This window comes from Castanea sativa, chromosome 3 (genome assembly GCF_040712315.1).
Source record: "Castanea sativa cultivar Marrone di Chiusa Pesio chromosome 3, ASM4071231v1".
Taxonomy (NCBI): Eukaryota; Viridiplantae; Streptophyta; class Magnoliopsida; order Fagales; family Fagaceae; genus Castanea; species Castanea sativa.
The window spans coordinates 39,359,291-39,379,920 of record NC_134015.1 but is presented as its reverse complement, the minus strand read 5'-3'; the positions used below and the strand labels follow the sequence as shown (position 1 = coordinate 39,379,920).

The 20,630-nt window shown below is 38.7% G+C and overlaps 1 long non-coding RNA gene across 1 annotated transcript; it reads right to left on the bottom strand.

The window, feature by feature from the left end:
* Nucleotides 1–1,310: 1,310 nt before the first annotated feature.
* On the bottom strand, nt 1,311–4,451 carry LOC142627317 (uncharacterized). Its single transcript, XR_012842801.1, has 2 exons — nt 3,164–4,451; nt 1,311–1,730 (listed from the first exon to the last, which is right to left on the bottom strand). It is a non-coding gene; the product is annotated as an uncharacterized LOC142627317 (long non-coding RNA).
* Between the last annotated feature and the right edge of the window lie 16,179 nt (nt 4,452–20,630).

Sequence of the window (20,630 nt, the reverse complement as noted above, 5' to 3'; positions counted from 1 at the left end):
TTTGGTAGAGATTAGAATTTCTTCATCATCGGAACTAGGACTACTTCAGATATTGGTCAGTACAAAATCGAGTGTCTATATTTCCTTTCACCTTATATAATAGAGTCATCCTTGCATGACAAACATCAAAGACCATAAATAATGACGTAGCCACAAAAAATTAGGTACTAGTTCCTAGGCTGCTAAATCTGAAACAGAATTCCACAATCTAGCATAACGAACGCTCCAACATCAGCTTTGCATGGAATGCTCACTAGGAAAATTCCTGTGGTTAATTAATGTTCACATAAAGGCAGTTGATAAGCGCTAAGCCTAGCAAAATGTTAAATTCATGAATTAACCATGAATAAATGTCCATTGCTCCAGTTTCAACTGAGAAGATAAAATCTATAAACTTTTTTTTTTTTTTTGAAATAATTACAACATGATACTATCTCCGCAGCTCAAACCCGTTTTTCCTGACCCTCTTGTCATTTTGTGCATGAAAAAGTGTCAATTCAACTATATAAACTAGAGTAGGATGCTAGAGCAAATATTTGTAACATAAAACTATATGGATGAGTGAAAACCGTACTTATACATGAATGTATTGGTTCTTTACCTTGCTAAGAAAAATCTTACTGTGTTTAACAGATACTTTCAAAACTTTGCTTTGTATTTTCCCCCTTACTTTTTAATGGAAGAATAATTGTTCCCACGGCAATAAAAATTTTAAAATCAATTACTATAATGCAATGGACCAAGAAAAAAAAAAGGCCTAGAAGAGGTAGGGATTGCCATGGGTAGGGTATGGGTATACCCGATCCATACCCGACCCGAAAAGCTTACCCATGGATACCCGAATATCAATATCCATTAATATCCATACCCGAATCTTACCCGAATTATTATCCATGGATATCCATACCCTACCCGAAACCCAAAACCTTTTTTTTTTTTTTTTTTATGCAAATCATTTTAACTTAAAAACTAACCAGCTCTGTGTTGAGTAGGGCCTTACAGAAATTTAAGAGCTAAAAATGAAGTGTATGGTAACCCACTAAAAAGAGCTTTATACTCTTAAAAATTTTACACAGAAAAGCTGAAAGTTAGAGCTTTTAGGAAAATTGAACTACTGTACATGCTTTAGAAATTCAGATCTTTAGAGCACTATTCACTATAAATTTTCCAAACACTCAGAACGGTAAAGAGATTCTTAGTCAAAGCTCTATATCACAAAAGTTTTAATGCTAAAGCTCCACAGCTCTATTTTCCTAGAGCAATAATCGTACAGACCTTGCCTTCTTTGAACTCTTTGCAACTCATGTTAGTAAAGATCAAAGTTAACTAAAGGTTTACTTGGATCTTTTAAACTTAATATAGAGCAGAGAACATCTTAGCAATCTACAAAAAATACAATATAGATCAGCTCAATAATATAATTCAGTCGGCATTCTAACAAATTTGATGAAACATTGCAAACCAAACCCATGACAGATCCTACATTCCTATATTCTGTTTATCATGAGACAAGAATCCTACATTCCTATATTCTAAAAATTCCATATCACAGATGGTGCAGCAACAGAAATTACACAATCAAGTCACTGAGCAATATTTTCCTCTGCCTCTTCAGTTGTTTGTCAAGCAAATGCCAACTCCATGGTAGTGAAGATCAGCATGTAAAATTGCATCAAAACTTTGGTCTATGCTTTACAAAGTCCACATCTTCTGCAAGTTGCTTTCCTACGCTGTGAACATCAAAAATTTGCCAGCAATCACCACAAATTCACCAGAAAGAGCTCTTAAAAAAAAAAAAGCATCAAAGAAAACAAACTTAGGTCTATGTTCAGATTTAGCATATACCAATGAATTTTATATCTTCCCATAAAATCTCAATCAATTTGGACCCCAAAAATAACAAGAAATCAGAACGTCGTACAATAGTATATTTTTTGCTTACGCATTTGACAGTGCCTTACAGGATACAAACCTTATGCAGACTCCAAAAAGAAAAGTAGTAAACTCTCTCCAAAATTGGGCTTTTTAGAATGCAAAACCATATGAAGCAACTCCTCCAAAATGAAACCTATAACTTTACCAAAATGTTGGTCTGGTCAAATATTGACCTAGCATTTCTACATTGTATGGGATGTTAAACAATTGTGCACTTACCAAAGCCTTACCTGAGTACCTTCCATATAATCCATTTCACACAACTGGCCACACTGAAAATTGACTCAAAACCAACTAATTACACGAAAAATCATGAAAATGATATGCTGTAATATTCCTTTATTCCGTCTTTCAATCGACACATACAGCCAAGCTCCAACACAACCAAAATTAATTCAGTCCTTGACCATTTTCTTCTACACAGATTTGGATTGATAGCAAAACAACTTACTGGAATCTCATTCTTTCTTTGTATGAAATGAAAAGAGGCTAAAAGATTGAAATTAATCCAATCAGATATCATGCAAATTTAGAAAGGCAATGGAGCTATTCAATTGCTTTGTCATTGATATAATTTAATCATACGAGGATTACTCCCTTAGGCAAGCCAAATTTGTGGACTTGCAGAATTTGAGAAACAGAGCACAAGAAGAGACTATAACTTGGAAATTTTGTTTAGAGCTGGTCTGTCAATTATATTATATACAAAATGAAAAGTACACCAATAGCCTAATTCATTTCATTTTCTTTTAAAATTTGAACTTCAAGTCTAGATAGAAATAATTAACCAAGCTGGGGGTCTGGGAATTTTGGCTTGCCTCTGTACAGAAATTCACTCCTCTCTATAAATAGACATATCCCCAAATAGAATCAAACACCTTAATGCAATCAAAAACCAAATCTAACACATACCCAGTTGATAAAATTCAATCAAAAACCAAATTCGACACATACCCAGCTAAATTCAAACTCTAAAACCAAAATCTAACACACACTAGTTGACAAATTCAATCTAGAAAAGTAAACAAAAGTTAATAATCAACTAGACCCAAATACCCACAGAAAAGATTTTTCTTTTGAAACCAAACAGGCAAAGAATGAGTCATTCACTTCAATACAATAATCCCAACAGAACCCATTTTCTAAAACCAAAAACGTATATCACTGTTTGTTCAACTGAAAAAATATTTGTGCAAAATAATAAATAAAACGAAGAAATTGGGCTTGCCTGAAATTATGATTTTGGAATCAGAAACGAAGAAATTGTTCAACTGTTTTTGGTTGCCGATTTCAGCTCCAAGAAGCTGAACACCCGCAGAGTCGCAGATCGTTGGCTCAGGGACTCGTTGGCTCAGAAACACAGAGTCAGAACAGAGAGAGAGAGAGAGAGAGAGAGAGAGTGACGACAGAGAGATTTAGGGTTTTTTAAAAAAAAAAATAGGGGTTGGGTATGAATATTATCTATACCTTACCCGAATAATTCGGATAATATCCATACTCTACTCGTTAAGTTCTACCCATCAATAACCGGTATTACTCAGAATAATTAGATCGAGTAAGGTTGGATATCCATTACCCAATATGGTCATCCCTAAGAAGAGGAGAGTCATATAACAACACTAGCATTGGGATGCAAAAAAATTTCTATTACACGTTCTCAAATCTTAATTTATTTATTTTATCATTTCATTTTACAGCTTACAAAACATCCTAATTTCTACTTTTAAATATAATTTATTAAAATAATATAAAATATACCAACAAATCCTATAAACAAATCAATTCTCTCACTTTCTCTCCCATCTTTCTCTTTCCTCTATTCCTCCCTCACTCCATCAAACCCACACAACCACTCCACCACCAATGAACCACAACAACCCACAACCAAAATTCCAACCACTGAACATGAAACAAACAACCAACCAAACAAAACCCGAAACCCACCACTCCACCATTGAAAATTCCGAAACTGAAACAACTAACCTACGCTAATTCAAAGAAGATCCAACCACCGTACACATCCCAACACCACCAAAACAACCAACCCATACCGATTCAACAACACACACCAATTCAAACCCATACCGATTCAACAAACCATAGCCGATTCAAACCCACACCGCTTCAACATCCCAATCACCAAACCCATCTCAAAATTTTTTTTTTTAAAAAGCTACTGTCGATCTACACCTGTCTGAGAGAAGGAGAGACAGAAAGACATCCAATCAAGCTAGAGCTGAGATACCTAATCTGATTACCCAAATGGTGAGAGACGAAACCCACTGATTCTTACCAAAACGATTGATGATTCTGTTGAAGTGAGATGACCCAAACAAAACCCCAACACCGATGGAGCTTGGTCAACCGCGGATCCAAATGAAACCTTAACCTAAACTAACCAACAAACCCTTGAATCTTCTGTTTAAGGAGAGAGCAATAGGGTAAAGAGGGGGAAAAAAAAAAGAAAAAAAAAGTAGAGGGACAGAGAGTGATTGAGTGGCATGGGAGAGAGAGAGAGAGAGAGAGAGAGAGAGAGGGGGGGGGGGGGGGGGGGGACAGAGAGTGATTGAGTGGCATGCTCGACGTAAGGAGGCACTAAGCTCAAGATTAATAGAATAGTAAACTAAAAATGATAATTAGATAGGGCAAATCACACTCTCCTTCTTTGAAGTTTGGAGAAATGATACTCATTTTCAAACTTGGAAGGAAAAAACACTTTCCTTTCTTGATATTTAAAAAAAATAATACTCCCCGCCTTTAGTTGAAATTAGTAATAGAATATTTTAATTTTTTAAAGAATTTTCCTTACCAAAGTTTAATCATATTTAGTGAAAAGAGTATTCACATAAAATAAAATAAAATAAAAAATGAAAAGATCATATTATAAAACATGTTACTTAAGTGGATTTTTTAGTTTCTTCTAACACATTCCCAATTGATTTTTTAAAGTTTGATGATCCTCTTAGATTTTTTAATTGCACATCTCTCCAACACTTTGAATCAAAATTTATGAAATAAAACAATTTGTTGAATCTTTCAAGCTTTTATTGTTTAAAAATGAGTTTGAAATTTTTAGAGTCACTTATCAATATAAAAAACTTTCAGACATGGGTAAATTGGATAGAATTTATGTAGGTGCATGTATGTATGTATGTATGTTTATCAAAGTGTTGTTGTGTGGGTTCTAGTTAGCTCAACTGGTAAAATCTCTGATGGTTGTATAAGAGATTTGGAGTTCAATCCACGCCTACATCAAAAACTGATTGGTGTCTTGGTCTGATGATAAAGAGTTATCATCAAGATCGGACACTATAAGTTGAAACTCTCTAAAAAACAAAAGTGTTGTTGTGTTGCTATTTTTATTTCATTGCAAATTATTTTGTTAGACCACATTTTCATGACATAGGATATCTATTTATAAATTTATTAAGCTAGTTTTAATTATTTGAAGTACAAGAGAAACTCTAGAAGTTCAAATCAATTATTTTTCTTCATGCAAGTCAGGTGAGGTGTCAATGGCTATTGGCTTCTACTTTCCAGCTCATTTTTACATTTACTTCTTTATTGCCAAGTATTGTCTCTTTGGCTGAATTATTGAAGTAGCATCCACTTATTGAATTGCAAATTACATTTCAAGCATTATAGACACAAGGGAAATAGTCTGGGCTTTTTCCAAATACCAGAACTACTTCTCAAAAACTAATTTTTTTAGTTATATTAATTTCAAAATTTTGGTTTAACACATTCAACGAATATAAAATCTTCGAAAAAAAAAGCAAAAGAAATAAGATAATAGAGCATGAGTAAATATCCAAAACATTGTATAACAAACAAATCGAGCATTTTCAAACAAAATCCATCAACGGAAATGTCTTTGAACTTTGAAGTAAACCCATATATTATACTAATTTGCACATAACAATCTATCTACACATAAATTCCAAAAATCAATGGCTCAGCTATGCTAAAATACAAGAAATTTTGAGGGCTTTGTCGACATTTATCTGGTTATTCAGCTTTTATCGTATTCACTGTGGAATCATTGTTGGGCCATGGGATGGGAAGTTGTAGGTGACCAGCTAAGGTGTATTTGTTATTGTGAATTTGTAAATAAAAGTCCTTAACATCAATCTAGGTTTTCAAAGAAGCGGGAAAGAATAAGCGGGAAGAGATGATTGCCGAAATTTTGGGTTTTGTAAAACTTTTAAGAATAAGTTGAGGGCAATTTTGGAAATATGCTCTTAACTAAAACGTAGGTTAGTACACAACATTTTTAACATCAATTTAATAGAGTTTGGTTAAATAAATGTTAAAGAGTGAAAATGCTTTCTTTTTTTTTTTTTCTTTTTTTTTAAGTTCAGGGGTGAATGTCATTTTTCCAAATTTCAGGGGAGAGCAAGGTTTTTACACCATGCTAATGCTCTAAGGGACGTAAGGAGGCACACAGCTCAAGACTAATAGAATAGTAAACTAAAAAGTATAATTAGATATAATTTCTGGCAAGAAGCAAACTCAAACACCTCAAGCCTTTCTTGCTTCTCTCTTTGTACACACAAACATGACATTTTTTAGTAACTTGAAATTCCAACTTAGCAAGACCAGGAATGAGGAATCCGCTAACTAGTATAACTTTCTTCCAATCTCTCAATATTTAATATCCAATCAAGAGATTAAATTATGAAACACATGTTAATAAACACTCTTTTAGGATGTCTTAGAGATCCTGTTTTGCATCTTCTTTATTCAAAGAATTACTAAATATAGGATTTAATCCAACAAAAAGCATTCGAAATGAAATCTATGCCAATCATCTATATATACTATAAAATAATTCGACAACAATATTTTTTTTAATTAATTTATAACATTTTATTATTAAAAAAAACAATGCGACTTCCATTCTCTCTTTCAACTCTCAACCTCTTATAAAACCCTAAACATATTCAAGGACTCACCAATTACCATCACCGTCTCTCTCTCTCTCTCTCTCAACCTTCAATCCTTCTAACCCTTGCCTTCACGAACACCTTCAATCCTTCACTTAGATGGCCCTTCATGTAACCCCGAGATGGACCTAGGAATTCAGGCTAGCAAGGGCTAGAGTATAAGAAAAAAAAAATCAAACAGGCATCCATATAGTATTAAAAAATTATAAATACTTAAAATCGTTGTTTCTATATATATTAAGATGCAATCATTTACCAACAAAGACAAAAAAAAACAAAATAATGTCTTTTTTTAATACTAGGTTGGCTAGGATTTTTTATTTTTTGAAGTTAGAGCATTCACATTGATGGTGCTAAAATTTTTAGCTTTTAACACCTTAAAAAGTTACTTTATCTATTTTACTACCTTACTTTATAATACACCAGATATCAAATGTTCTATTTTTTTTTATAACTTCATTTAAAATAATATAAACAAATCATTAAAATAATAAAAGAAGCAAAGAGAATTTGAGTTTTTTAATTGAATGAAGAAATATAATATTAACAAAATATTATATTTTATTTTTAACAATTGATTATAATCAATTGGTATTTATACTAGTTTATTGTAGTTACAAAAAATTTAGCTTAAGCTTCTCTAATAACACATAATATTTTGGTTCTTTGGTGGTAAAATATATATATATTTTTTGCTAAAATACATTCACCATTGTGAATATTTTTGTTAAGTTTTTTGGTTGGATAGTTGCTATTTAAGTGAAGCTAATTAGGCTTATTGTGGAGAAAGGAGACCTAAGATTTTGAAAGGGAACTAACTACAAAAATGAAAAATATTATAATTAAAAAAGAAAAATTGCCCGGGGGGCCCGGCCCCTACCTGGGTCTGTCCTTGATGTAACCCCATAGTAAATAAATATTTAGGACTCCACTTCATCATACGGAGATAGTGGCATGAAGATTTAGATATCTACGAAAGTCAATTTTTTTTTCTTTTGAGAAATTGTTCAAGATGATTGTGTGAGCCTTTGTTTTGTTTCTTTGTAAGTAGGTTATGTTTTGTATAAGTCTTCGTTTGTTTCTTGGGAACGATTAATTTAGATTTTTTTTCCTCGTAGTTTTCTCACCAATCAACCTAAACACAATGGAATTTCTTTATCTATCTTTGATGTTAGGTCTCAAATTTCATCGGTATAACTTTCAGGTATAGAGTCAATAACCTTTAAATAATTAACACAACACCACAAAATATTCGAATAATGTCAAGGCTCCCAAAAGCTAAGTTATGCTAGCTTTGGTTAAATAAAGAATAGAATTCGACTGCATTAGCTTTCCATCCTACAGAACAGAGTATATTTATGTACAGAATGTGACCCTAGGCAGTAACATAATTCAGAGGCATTAATTTTGATGGTAAGAATGATACAATGCTAAAGATGCACAAGAGTTAATTTGGTTGAAGAAGATAGACGTCCACCTTTTGTAACAACATTGGATTGTCATAGAAACTAGAAATTATAACATGTCCAAGCCTCCTTTTTCCTCTCTATTCTTTTTTGTTGAGTCTAGGGAAACATCATAGAAGATCAAATTCTATATGGACTTTAAAGAATGGTTAGTGATTTTTTTAACTTTAATTTTAGGAATTTCCCTTTACTTGTTCTCTTTATTTGTTAGTGGAAGTGAAATTGTGGTTTTTAGGTCTGATTTGGCACTTTGGTTTACTATTCTTTTTAAATTGTGTTCTTTTAATTCAAAACTTCTGAATAAGGTTCTAAATATATTATAGATTTTGGGGGGTGTCAATGTCAGTTAGTTACAATTTTGTTATATTAGATGTTACCTATAAGATAATTATAAACATGCTATGAGTTTCCATGTTTGAAAGACTCATCTTCATCAAAATGTATAAAGGTTTAAAAAGTAAAATTTTATTTTAACTTTGGGGGTTTAATAGGATTTAGCTTTTGGTGTTTTGATTGGTTGGTTTTTGATTTAGGTGGTTGGGTTAGATTTTGTTTTAATTAAGGTTTTGATTTAGAACTCTTTTTCTTCATCTACTGTAATTTCAAATGGTTAGTGATTAAGGTTTATTTAGGCTATTATCGAATTGGCTTAACCTCGGACTCATGGTGTGAGATTTTTCACAAAGATAGTGCTCAGTGAAGGCGTAACAAGCTGAGCTGAAATGTAACAATATTTTTTTTTTTTTTTTTTTGAGAATCGAAATGTAACAATATTTGATTTTCTTGGTGAGTGTAAAAGTTTGAGTTTGAGTTTGAGTTTTAAAATGTTTTAATTTTTTTTCTACAAAGTAATTATCTTTTTCTATCATTTATTATTATTTTAATATTTTTTAAATAAAATTATTTTTATGATTTAATTTAAAAGAGATTTCATCAAACAGCTTTATTTTAAAAAGTTAGATATTTTTGGTGTTTTAGAAGGTGCAAAAGTGGTGTAGAAAGTAAGTTGCACATTGTTACGGTGAATATCAAACTTTCATCCTAATTAGTTTATGTAGTTTGATGATACAGCTCCTTTTGCTCTAAAGATTGAACGAGGATGTGTATGGGCTTGTAAAAAATATGATGGGATGTGCAAAGTGATTTCTTAGCCTAAGGTTTGTGTTGATATAGGAATAATATGTGCTTAACATATCGTTCTTTATAACTTTTGCTACTTTTGTTGTAAGTGAATTAATAGGTGCCTAGGTTCATATTTTAAAATTTTATTATTACTTTTTCTAATTTTGGGATTGTAATGTTAATTATTTTTTAAATTTGCACTTAATTTGGGGTCAGAGTATGACTCGACCGACAACCTAGATGGTGTCGACCCACCGGTCCAATCCATCATAGCTCCTGACGGCTTCAGGGAGTTCGTCCTGCTCCCTCTGTGGACGGTGAACGACTTTGTGTCAACCATCAAGCTAGCGCACTTCAACACGCTGAGGCAAAAGTACCAAATACCCGACACCATATCCATCCGTCTACCATTCAAATCAGAAAAATGCTATTACTACGGTCTTGAGGACGTTGGGGTCTACAAGCAAATGCTAAAAGCTGGTCTCCGTTTTCCCCTGAGTGCCTTGCACCGTCGTCTCCTCCAATACCTGGGTCTGGCCGTCACCCAGATATATCCGAACGCATGGAGGGTTTTCTTAAGCGTTGAGGTATTGTACGGTGTGATGTCCGACGGAGCTAGATGGTTAACGGTGGAGGAATTTTTCCATTGCTACCGTCCGTTCGAAATTACAAAATCAAGGGGCATGTATAGCTTTGTGCCAAGGAGTCCGGTACTTAAGCTAGTGTCCGAGACCCCTGACTCCAACCGGAACTGGAAGGGTCGTTACTTCTTCCTTCGAGGAGATAATTGGATGTGTCGTCTAGGTGATGACGACTACATGCCGGTAGATAAAACGTGGGGGATAATGCCCCCGTCTGGTACGAGTCCGTCTACTTATCAACCGTCACCCGTTTTTCATGGGTTTACTCTTAACACCCTTTTTTTTTATTTTTTTTTTACAGCTAGGGACCGTCCACTTATTTCAACCGAACAGTTCGGCTTTCTGGAGAAATTTTTTCAAAAGACTAAGTAGTCTAAAAGGACCTGGTCGAAGCTCGTCACATTGGACACGTTACACTGGTACTGTGACGGTCCTGAACCTACATCCGTCGCCCGCCGATACGACGCAGGTGTACGCAAACGTAAGTTCTGGAATCCTTCCGTCGATATTCTTACTTTATGTAGTCTCTTTTTTAACCGTCTTCTTTTTGTAGAAATGGACGACGCCAGGAGACGGGCTATTAAACAGCGGGCGGCAAAAAAGAAACAAGGGGGCGATGGTTCATCAATGGATCCGTCACAGACGGCCCCTAAAAAACCATCCTCTGAGAGATGGGACCGTCATGCCAAAAAGTAGAAACTTGTGATGGGTCTACCTGCCGGTCAGGGGTCCGGCATGGTGAAACAGCCTCCCAAGCTTGGAATTGGCAAGGGTAAGGGCCTGATGACCAACCCAGACCCCGTGAAGGAGAAGTCCCCCGTCCTGCTTCGCGAAGACCCCCAATACGCTCTCCGTCGTATTGGTTCCATTATAACTGATGATGACTACGAAGACCTTGGAAATCATGCCACCGAAGCCATGGCTGAGACATGTCTGTTCAGCTTAGCTCAGGTTAGTGTTCGTTATAGGCTAACTCCGTCATGTTGACTTCGTCTCATTCCTTTCCGTTTTCAACTTATTTCTATCCGAATTGTGGCAGGGTGTGATAATGGCAAAGGGCTTGTCAGACCGTTGCCTGGCCCAGGAAAGAGCCCTTGAACGAGTACATGCAAAGGCAAAGGTGACGGCAGAAGAATTGGACGAGTTGAAGCTGTGGAGAGTCCGTCATGAGCAGAAGCTAACGCTCTCTGAGCGGGCTCAGGAGAACTTAGAAAAGAAGGTTGAGCTGCTCAGGAAGACGGTGAAAGCTCATGACGACAATGTCCGTCAAGCTAAAGTTGATGCCGTCAGAAAGTATCGTGACTCCGACGTGCTTCTGATGGAGCTTGGTTCTTCTTTTAGCGACGGGTTCGATGACTGCATCCGTCAGGTGAAGGCATCATTCCCTGACCTGGACTTAGCTCACATAACTATAGATGCCGAGGCCCAAACCCCTACTCACCCCGTCGACTCTGAAGGGACGGAGGAACTTTTTGGCGAGGTTCCAGGTGATGACGGGGTCGCTAAGGCCGCAGAAGAAACAACCGTCGCTGATTCTCACCAGCCATTGCCCGACGGCCTTGAAGAAACCGTCATAGTTCAAGACTGATGTAAATTGTAGTGATAGGGAACAATTTTATCTTTTGTCTTTTACTCAACTCTTTTTGCTAAGTATTAGACTTTCTATTATTGAAATCTACTGTATCAGTTAAACCCCTTGGGTAACCCGTCCATATTTGGACCAGACTTTTTGTACTTTGCATGATCCATTCAGTATATTTCGGACTATCCGTCCACTTTCATTGAATTTCGCTTTTTTATTTGGCCTATTTATGTAGCTCTTAGTTGATCCGTCCATGGTATGGACTTGGCGCATTTCTATCTGCTTTGGTTGATCCGTCCACTTTGTGGACTCGTAGAGTTTTCATCCTTTGGGATGATTTGTCCACTCTATGGAATTCGTAGAATCTTCATCCAATGGATGATTCGTCCACTTTGTGGACTTGTAGAATTTCCATCCTACGGATGATCCGTCCACTTTGTGGACTGGTAGAATCTTCATCCTATGGATGATCCGTCCACCTTGTGGACTTGTAGAATTTCCATCCTATGGATGATCCGTCCACTTTGTGGACTGGTAGAATCTTCATCCTTTGGATGATCCGTCCACTTTGTGGACTTGTAGAATTTCCATCCTATGGATGATCCGTCCACTTTGTGGACTGGTAGAATCTTCATCCTTTGGATGATCCGTCCACCTTGTGGACTTGTAGAATTTTCATCCTTTGGATGATCCGTCCACCTTGTGGGCTTGTAGAATTTCATTCTATGGATGATCGGTCCACCTTGTGGACTTGTAGAATTTCCACCTTGTAGAATTTCCATCCTATGGATGATCCGTCCACCTTGTGGGCTGGTAGAATTTCATCCTATGGATGATCCGTCCACTTTGTGGAATTCGTAGAATCTTCATCCTATGGATGATCCGTCCACCTTGTGGACTTGTAGAATTTCCATCATATGGATGATCCGTCCACTTTGTGGACTTCGTAGACTCTTCACCCTTTGGGTGATCCGTCCACTTGGTGGACTAATTTTCATCCTTTGGATGATCCGTCCACTTTGTGGACTTTGAATTTCAACACCATGCATTTCATATTTTCTAAATAAAAATTCCTCTCATTATACCAGTTCAACAGACCAAATTGTTTATGGAAAAGAAAACTTGGGTTCTAATAAGTAAAAACTATGAATGTTTAAAATTAAATTGAAAATAAGGCGGTAGACATTGTCTTATGACTACCGCACTACTGGTAGTACTTCTTCAGGTGCTCCGTGTTCCAGGGGTGGCCCAACTTCCTTTCGTCTAACGTCTCCAAGTAGTACGTTCCTTTCCTATGCCATGAGATAATTCTGTACGGGCCTTCCCAGTTAGGACCCAGCTTTCCTAGGGATGCATCCTTCGTAGCGCCAAGCACTTTTCGTAATACCAGATCTCCCACCTTGAAGTCCCGGTGCCGGACCTTGGAGTTGTAGTGTTTTGCCATCATGTCTTGGTACCGCACCAGTCTCTGTGCTGCTGCTGCCCTGACCTCATCTATAAGGTCAAGCTCTAGACGCAACGCTTCATTACTCTTGCTCTCGTCATAGCTTTCCATGCGGTAGCTCGTTAGTCCTACTTCTGCCGGTATGAGGGCCTCAGTACCATACGCCAATCGAAACGGTGTCTCTCCTGTTGGCGTTCTTGCTGTTGTCCGGTACCCCACAGAACACTTGGTAGTACGTCCGGCCATATGCCCTTTGCCCCCTCGAGCCGGGTCTTGATAATCTTTAACAAGGACCGGTTCGTGACTTCAACTTGTCCGTTGGCCTGTGGGTGGGCGGGTGACGAGTAGTGATTTTTGATTCCTAGCTGAGAACAAAAGTCCCGGAATGCATCGTTGTCGAATTGCTTACCGTTGTCTGAAACGAGCACTCTTGGAATCCCATATCTGCAAATAATGCTTCTCCATACAAAGCTGCGAACGTTTTTCTCCGTGATAGTAGCAAGAGCTTCTGCCTCCACCCATTTGGTGAAGTAGTCAATACTAACCACCAAGAACTTTAGTTGCCTTGCTGCTATCAGGAATGGACCCATGATGTCCAATCCCCATTGTGCGAACGGCCATGGAGCCGTTATAGGTGTGAGTTCCTCCGTTGGCCGTCTAATGAGATTGCCAAACCGTTGACACTTGTCGTAGGCTCTAACGTACATATGGGCATCCTTTTGCATTGTCGGCCAGTAGTAACTCGTTCGGAGTAGCTTGTGTACCAGAGACCTTGATCCAGAGTGGTTCCCGCAAATTCCTTCGTGAATCTCCCTCATCACGTACTCTGCTTCTTCACGGCCAAGGCATCTTAGGTATGGTCGGGAGAATCCTCTTTTGTAGAGAACGTCTTTAATCAGGATGAATCGGGCAGCCTTAACCCTCAATTTCCTCGCGTCTTCTTTGCTATCTGGCAGCTTGCCGTTTTTGAGGTACGTCACAATTGGAACCGTCCAATCGTCTTTGGTGCTCACTTCCTGCATTCCAACGTTATCTAATAGTGGTGAATATTGGACGAAGGACAATACCTGTTCTGGGGTGATCACAGATTCGGCCGAAGCAGCCTTCGCGAGTCGATCTGCCTCTTGGTTCTCTTCTCTTGGGATCTGAACTATCGTGAATTGGAGGTCATTCATTCGACCCTTTACTTCCTCGAGGTAGCTTCTCATTCGTTCATTCCTACAATCATAGCTCCCATTGACTTGACTGGCTACGATTTGAGAATCGGAGTAGACTACCGCTTTCCTAGCCCCAGCCGCTATCGCAAGCTCCAATCCCGCCACCAGGGCCTTATACTCTGCTTCGTTGTTCGTAGTGGTGAACTCCAAACGGATCATGCATTCGATCTTATCTCCTTCCGGGGTGTGGAGTACGACCCCGATTCCTCCCGCATGCTTGTTGGAAGATCCGTCTGTGTGAATTCTCCATGTGGGTGTCTCTTCTGCCCCCTGCTCCTCAGGTGTAGTGAATTCCGCAATGAAGTCTGCCAGTATCTGCCCTTTCACAGCCATTCATGGCTGGTATTGGATATCTTACTCACTCAGCTCGATAGCCCATAAAGCCATCCGTCCTGCTGTCTTTGGGTTGCTCATTGCTCGCCGTAAGGGCTGATCCGTCAGGACTTTTATGGTATGTGCTTGAAAATAGGGCTTGAGTTTTCGAGCTGCAGTCACAAGAGCGAAAGTGAGTTTCTCCATGCGTGGATATCTTTCCTCTGCCCCTCTTAGCGTCCGGCTGATGAAGTACACGGGTTTTTGTATCTTTCCTTCCTCTCTGATGAGAGCTGCACTTACCCCTACTAATGAGACGACAAGGTACAGGAACAATTCCTCCCCTGGTATGGACGGACTAAGCAATGGCAGGGCCGAGAGATATGCCTTCAACTCTTCAAATGCCCTTTGGCATTCGTCCGTCCACTCGAAAGATCTCTTTAATGTTCTGAAGAAAGGGAGACACTTGTCCGTCGCTCTTGATACGAACCTGTTTAAAGCTGCTATCTTCCCCGTCAAGCTTTGCACTTCCTTTACCGTCCTCGGAGAAGATAGTTCCATAATCGCATTTACTTTCTCTGGGTTGACTTCAATGCCCCGCTGGGACACCATGAATCCTAAGAATTTTCCAGCGGTAACCCCGAATGCGCATTTGCTTGGATTCAACTTCATTTTATACGTCCGAAGAGTGTTGAAAGTCTCCTGGAGGTCCTTTAGATGATCGGACACCTTTGCGCTTTTCACCAACATATCATCTACGTAGACCTGGACATTTTTGCCAATTTGGTGCGCGAACATTTTGTTCATTAATCGTTGATACGTGGCTCCCGCGTTTTTGAGTCCGAACGGCATCACCTTGTAGCAAAAAAGCCCCTGGCTTGTCACAAATGATGTTTTCTTTTGATCAGTTTTATCCAATTTAATTTGATTATACCCTGAGAAGGCGTCCATGAAGCTCAACAGTTCATGTCTCGCGGTGGAGTCTACTAAGGTGTCAATGCGCGGGAGTGGGTAACTGTCTTTAGGGCATGCTCTATTCAGATCCGTGAAGTCAACACACATTCTCCACTTCCCGTTTGATTTCTTGACCATTACCACATTGGCCAGCCAATCAGGGTAATACACCTCCCTTATGAAGTTTGCTTCTCATAGCTTCTGCACTTCCTTTGCCACGGCTCGATCCCGTTCGGGGGCGAACACACGCTTCTTTTGTCGAACTGGAGGGAAAGAAGGTGATACGTTCAATTTGTGAACTATGATTGTTGGATCTATTCCCGGCATGTCGTCATGGCTCCATGCAAACACGTCTTGGTTCTCTTTGAGGAATAACAGGAGCGCATGTCGAACCGTTTGGTCGACTGAGGTTCCGATCCTGGTGGTCCGGTCGGGCCTTGAATCATCCAGTCGTACCTCCTCCAATTCCTCCACGGGTTCTGCTACTGTTCTCTATTCCTCGATGCTCATTGCCTGTACATGGTCATCCATTTCCATCATGGCAACGTAACATTCCCGCGCAGCCACCTGATTTCCGCACAGTTCTCCAACTCCGTATTCGGTGGGAAACTTGATCATCAGATGGTAGGTAGAGGTGACGGCCTTCCATGCATTGTGAGTGGGCCGTCCAATGATGGCGTTATATGTTGAAGAGCAATCAACCACGAGAAAGGAAATATCCTTGGTTATCTGCTGCGGGTAATCTCCAACCGTTACAGACAATGTAACGACGCCTAAAGGATAAACCCATGTTCCTCCGAAGCCAACAAGGGGTGCGTTTGTTGGGACCAGTCGTTCTTTGTCCATCCCCATCTACTGAAATGCGGGGTAATAGAAGATATCTGCAGAGCTCCCATTGTCCACCAAAACCCGATGTATGTTATAGTCCCCTGCTCGTATGCTGACCACAAGCGCGTCGTTATGTGGGTGGTGAAGGCGTCGCGCATCTTCTTCCGAAAACCCGATGCTAGGACTATCTTGTCGTGTCGCTATTGGTGAAGCACCTGTTGACTGGACGCTTTGAACCGTCCGTAAGTAAGTTTTTCGGGCCTTTTTGGATGACCCTGCAGAAATATTGCCCCCTACAATCATCCGTATATCTCCGACGGGTGGCCTGGGGCGCTCATTTTCTCGTCTAGGATTCTGCTCCTGGGGTTGATCCGTTCTCTCCTTCCTTATGTACCTCTGCAACCTTCCTTGCCTGATAAGGGCCTCGATCTATTGCTTCAAGTCATAACAGTCCGTCGTATCGTGGCCGTGATCGCGATGAAAACGATAGTATCTATCTCTTGACCTCTTGTTTGGATCTCCCTTCAACTTGCCCGGGAACATCAAGGTTCCTTCATCTTTGATTTGCATTAACACTTGGTCAATTGGAGCTGTGAGGGGGGTGAAGCTTGTAAATCTTCCCGAAGGTGGTTTGGATCTCCGGTCTTCTCGTCGGTCTCTAGTTCTTGCCATCTTTCGTCCGTTGTCCGGTTTCGTATCTTCCTGTCTTTCCCTTTTCCTTGGCTTATAGTCTTCTCGGGCTTGCAAGGCATCCTCGGCGTTCATGTACTTCGTTGCCCTGTAAAACACGTCGAACATAGTTTTCGGGTCATTTTTGCATAGAGAGAACAAGAACTTACCCTTCCGCAGCCCGTTCATGAATGCTGCCATAAGTATCTTGTCATCTGCCTCGTCTATCGAGAGGGCTTCCTTGTTAAAGCGGGCTATGTATGATCTTAAAGTCTCGTCTTCTCGTTACTTAATACTCAATATACACGCAGTAGACCTCTTATGCCGATGACTTCCGATGAAGTGTGATACAAACTGTACGCCCAATTCCTTAAAAGTGCCAATGGAATTGGGTGTCAGTCTACTGTACCAATCTCTCGCAGGCCCTTTCAAAGTGGTGAGGAAAGCCTTGCACATGATTTCATCCAGCACACCCTGAAGATGCATTAATGTTCTGAAAGATTCCAAATGATCCAATGGGTCTTTAGATCCGTCGTAGTTCTCTACATGAGGCATGCAAAACTTTGGAGGAAGGGGGCATGAATTCACTAGCGCTGTGAAAGGCGAATCCGTTCTGTGGACTAGGTCGTCCAGGTTACTGGATACCCGTCCTCTAAGGGCGTTCATCATCACATCCATACGTTCCCTCATCTCCTGCATTTCGGCATCTATGTGAGTCGGCAAAGTGTCTGAGACGGATGGTCGATTGGTGTCTTGCCGCTCGGGTCTAGTTGGAGCGTTTCTGCCCTCAGGTCCTTCTGCGTTTCTTCCTTCCGGACTAGCACCCTCCTGGTCTTCCTCTGGTGCACTTGGGTGTGCGGTCTTTTGTCGCAGCTGTTCTTCCAAATCATGATTCTGCTTGGTGAGGCGCTCAACCGCCACCGCAAGCGTTTGGACCTGCCTCTCTAGAGCTGTGGCGTGCGGTTCGTCGCCTTGATTGTTGTTTGTTGCCATCGATCGAGTGAGTACCATACAAATTTTCGTCTCAGGAATAGAGCGAGGCTGAAATAATCAAAAGATATTCCCACAGACGGCGCCAACTGATGATGCCGAAAAATCATCAGTAAGTCGTAAGCACTCTACTCACCAAAGCAACACTTGCAAAAGAGGAAAAAAGAGGACCTAAAAGAGAGCACCGGTGTGGTGCCGGCCAAAAACCCTCCGAAGGTCAAGTTAGAGTCTTACTTTTCAACCCTAGAGTGCCAGAGTTGAGATAATTGTGCGTACCTTGCTTTGTGAGGGTTTTGGAGTATATATAGTAGCGTAGGGCCGAAATTCACGCCTTGGTCAAGAAGTCCTTTCCTTTTAGGAGAGTAACTCGTGGAATTTCGTATCTCTTAGAGTTATTTTCCTTATATGAATCTTCAATCAAGGCTAACGTGTAGTGCAAGAATTCTTCATATATACGTTGGCGTGAATTACAATCAAGGCCACGTCAGCCCCAATCATATAGTGTGATTTGAGGTAGCCCGGAGAACGACGGGAGAAATTATGTGCATGCATTCTACTCGTCCGTCCACTACGTATCCGTCCTCCTTGGTCATATAACCCGTCACCCTATCGTAACGATTTCAACCATATGTGGTGGTACCGTCACGTTGGTTTTATCCCCTATCAATTCTTTTGCTTAGCTATTGGGATTTGACAAATAGATGTTAATGTTGATTTTGACAAAATTAATTTTATTTCGGGTTGGCAGGCACCATCATTTGATTGGAATAATTTTTTACTTTTATTAACATCTTAAAGGATAATTGAAAAATGCATTTAATAGAAGAAGAAAAAGAAACCAAGATAATTGTGCATATGTTATATATGTATCACATTTATATAAAACATTTTCACGCATATCGTGAATTAGTGACTAGTTAAAAATATATACAACTATAAGAGGAAGTTATTTATTTTTTATTTATTTTAAATATGACAACTTGATAAAGTAAGAGAACAACGAGACAAGGTAATAACCTCAGTTGTTTTTCGAGCATTGTAAGATAAAAGGAGGAAAAATCCAATACCACAAAAATTTATAGCAACTAACCCAAGTCATCAAAATTGAATAGAGCCAAATTATCCAGCACTCAAGCGAATCATCAAAGATAAATGCAATTTTAGAGGCATATCAGAATTGTAAAATTTTAATAATAACAATAACAATAAACAAAAAGAAAAAAAAAACATTTTCCTGATTTCTTGTAAGTAAATACTAAATAGAATGCCATGATCCAACCACCTATGCCTTGTAAGTAAATAATAAATAACTAATTGTTATTGTTGGGGTAAAAAAGTAATATTAGTGTTAGATTCAAATTTGAATCAATAACAACTAACCACCTATAATTTGTTGTGAAAATGTTGTGAACGTAACATCTCTCGAATAGAGTATAACTATGGGCCCGAACTTGATTTTCCAATGGATTATAGACTGAGTAATGCCACAACATTTACAAATTTTATTACATATATCTTTTTCGTTATTTTAATTATAAAACATAAACGAAACAAATATTTCAAAATTGACAAAATGCTATTTTAGTCTCTATATTTTTTTGGTACAAATTTTTTTTTTTAAATTGAGTTGATGCTAGGGATTAAATTGACTCAAAGTTGAAAATACTAACATGGACTACATTGACTGTTATCAAAATGTGAGGACCAAATTGACAATAACCTCAAAATGTATAGACCAAAATGATATTTTTGCAAAAAAATAAAAATAAAATAATAATAATACAACGCTAATCACATCAATCGTTATGTCTTGAGTATACTTTTTGTATTATATATATGATAGAAACTGATAGTAAACCTATAAATCATAAAGGAAAGCGAAGGTTAGACGTCGGTGTGGTGCCAGTAACTGGCCAAGGGCCCTCCGATGACAAAGTTAGATATTTAGGGTGAGTTTAACATCAATTTTAAACTTTAGCTTTTATCTTTTAACTTTTATGTACAGTTTTTTAAAACTTCACTTTTTCTAGTTTTTGTCACTTTTTCAAAAAACTTCAAGGTATAAGTATACTTTAGCACACTTTCAACAAAAAGTTAAATAAGTTGTTTTCAAATGGACCCTTAGATTTATCAAGAGAGTAGTAAAATAATTCTTTATGCTTATATTGCATACCTTTCCCTTCAAGTATTAGGTTGACTTTATACTCTCTTGCCCATAGGGTGTTGAATGCTTTGTCTTTATGAAGTAAAACATTTATCATCTTTATGATGGCATATATGAGGGCCAACGGCTAGTCGTTCATTGGTGAGCATATGTTACTCATCATTTATTGTGAGTGTTTAATTACTTGTTGTGGGGGCCTTTTGCGTCAATGGGCCAAAACTCATTCTGCTACACCAAGGCCTGTGAACTAATGGGTAAGAGAGTTGGGATTGGCCTGATGGGGTTATACTATAGGCTAGCTTGTGTGCAAGCCAAGCATGACCAATGCTTAGACAGGGCGAAAAACGCTGTAGTAGGCTG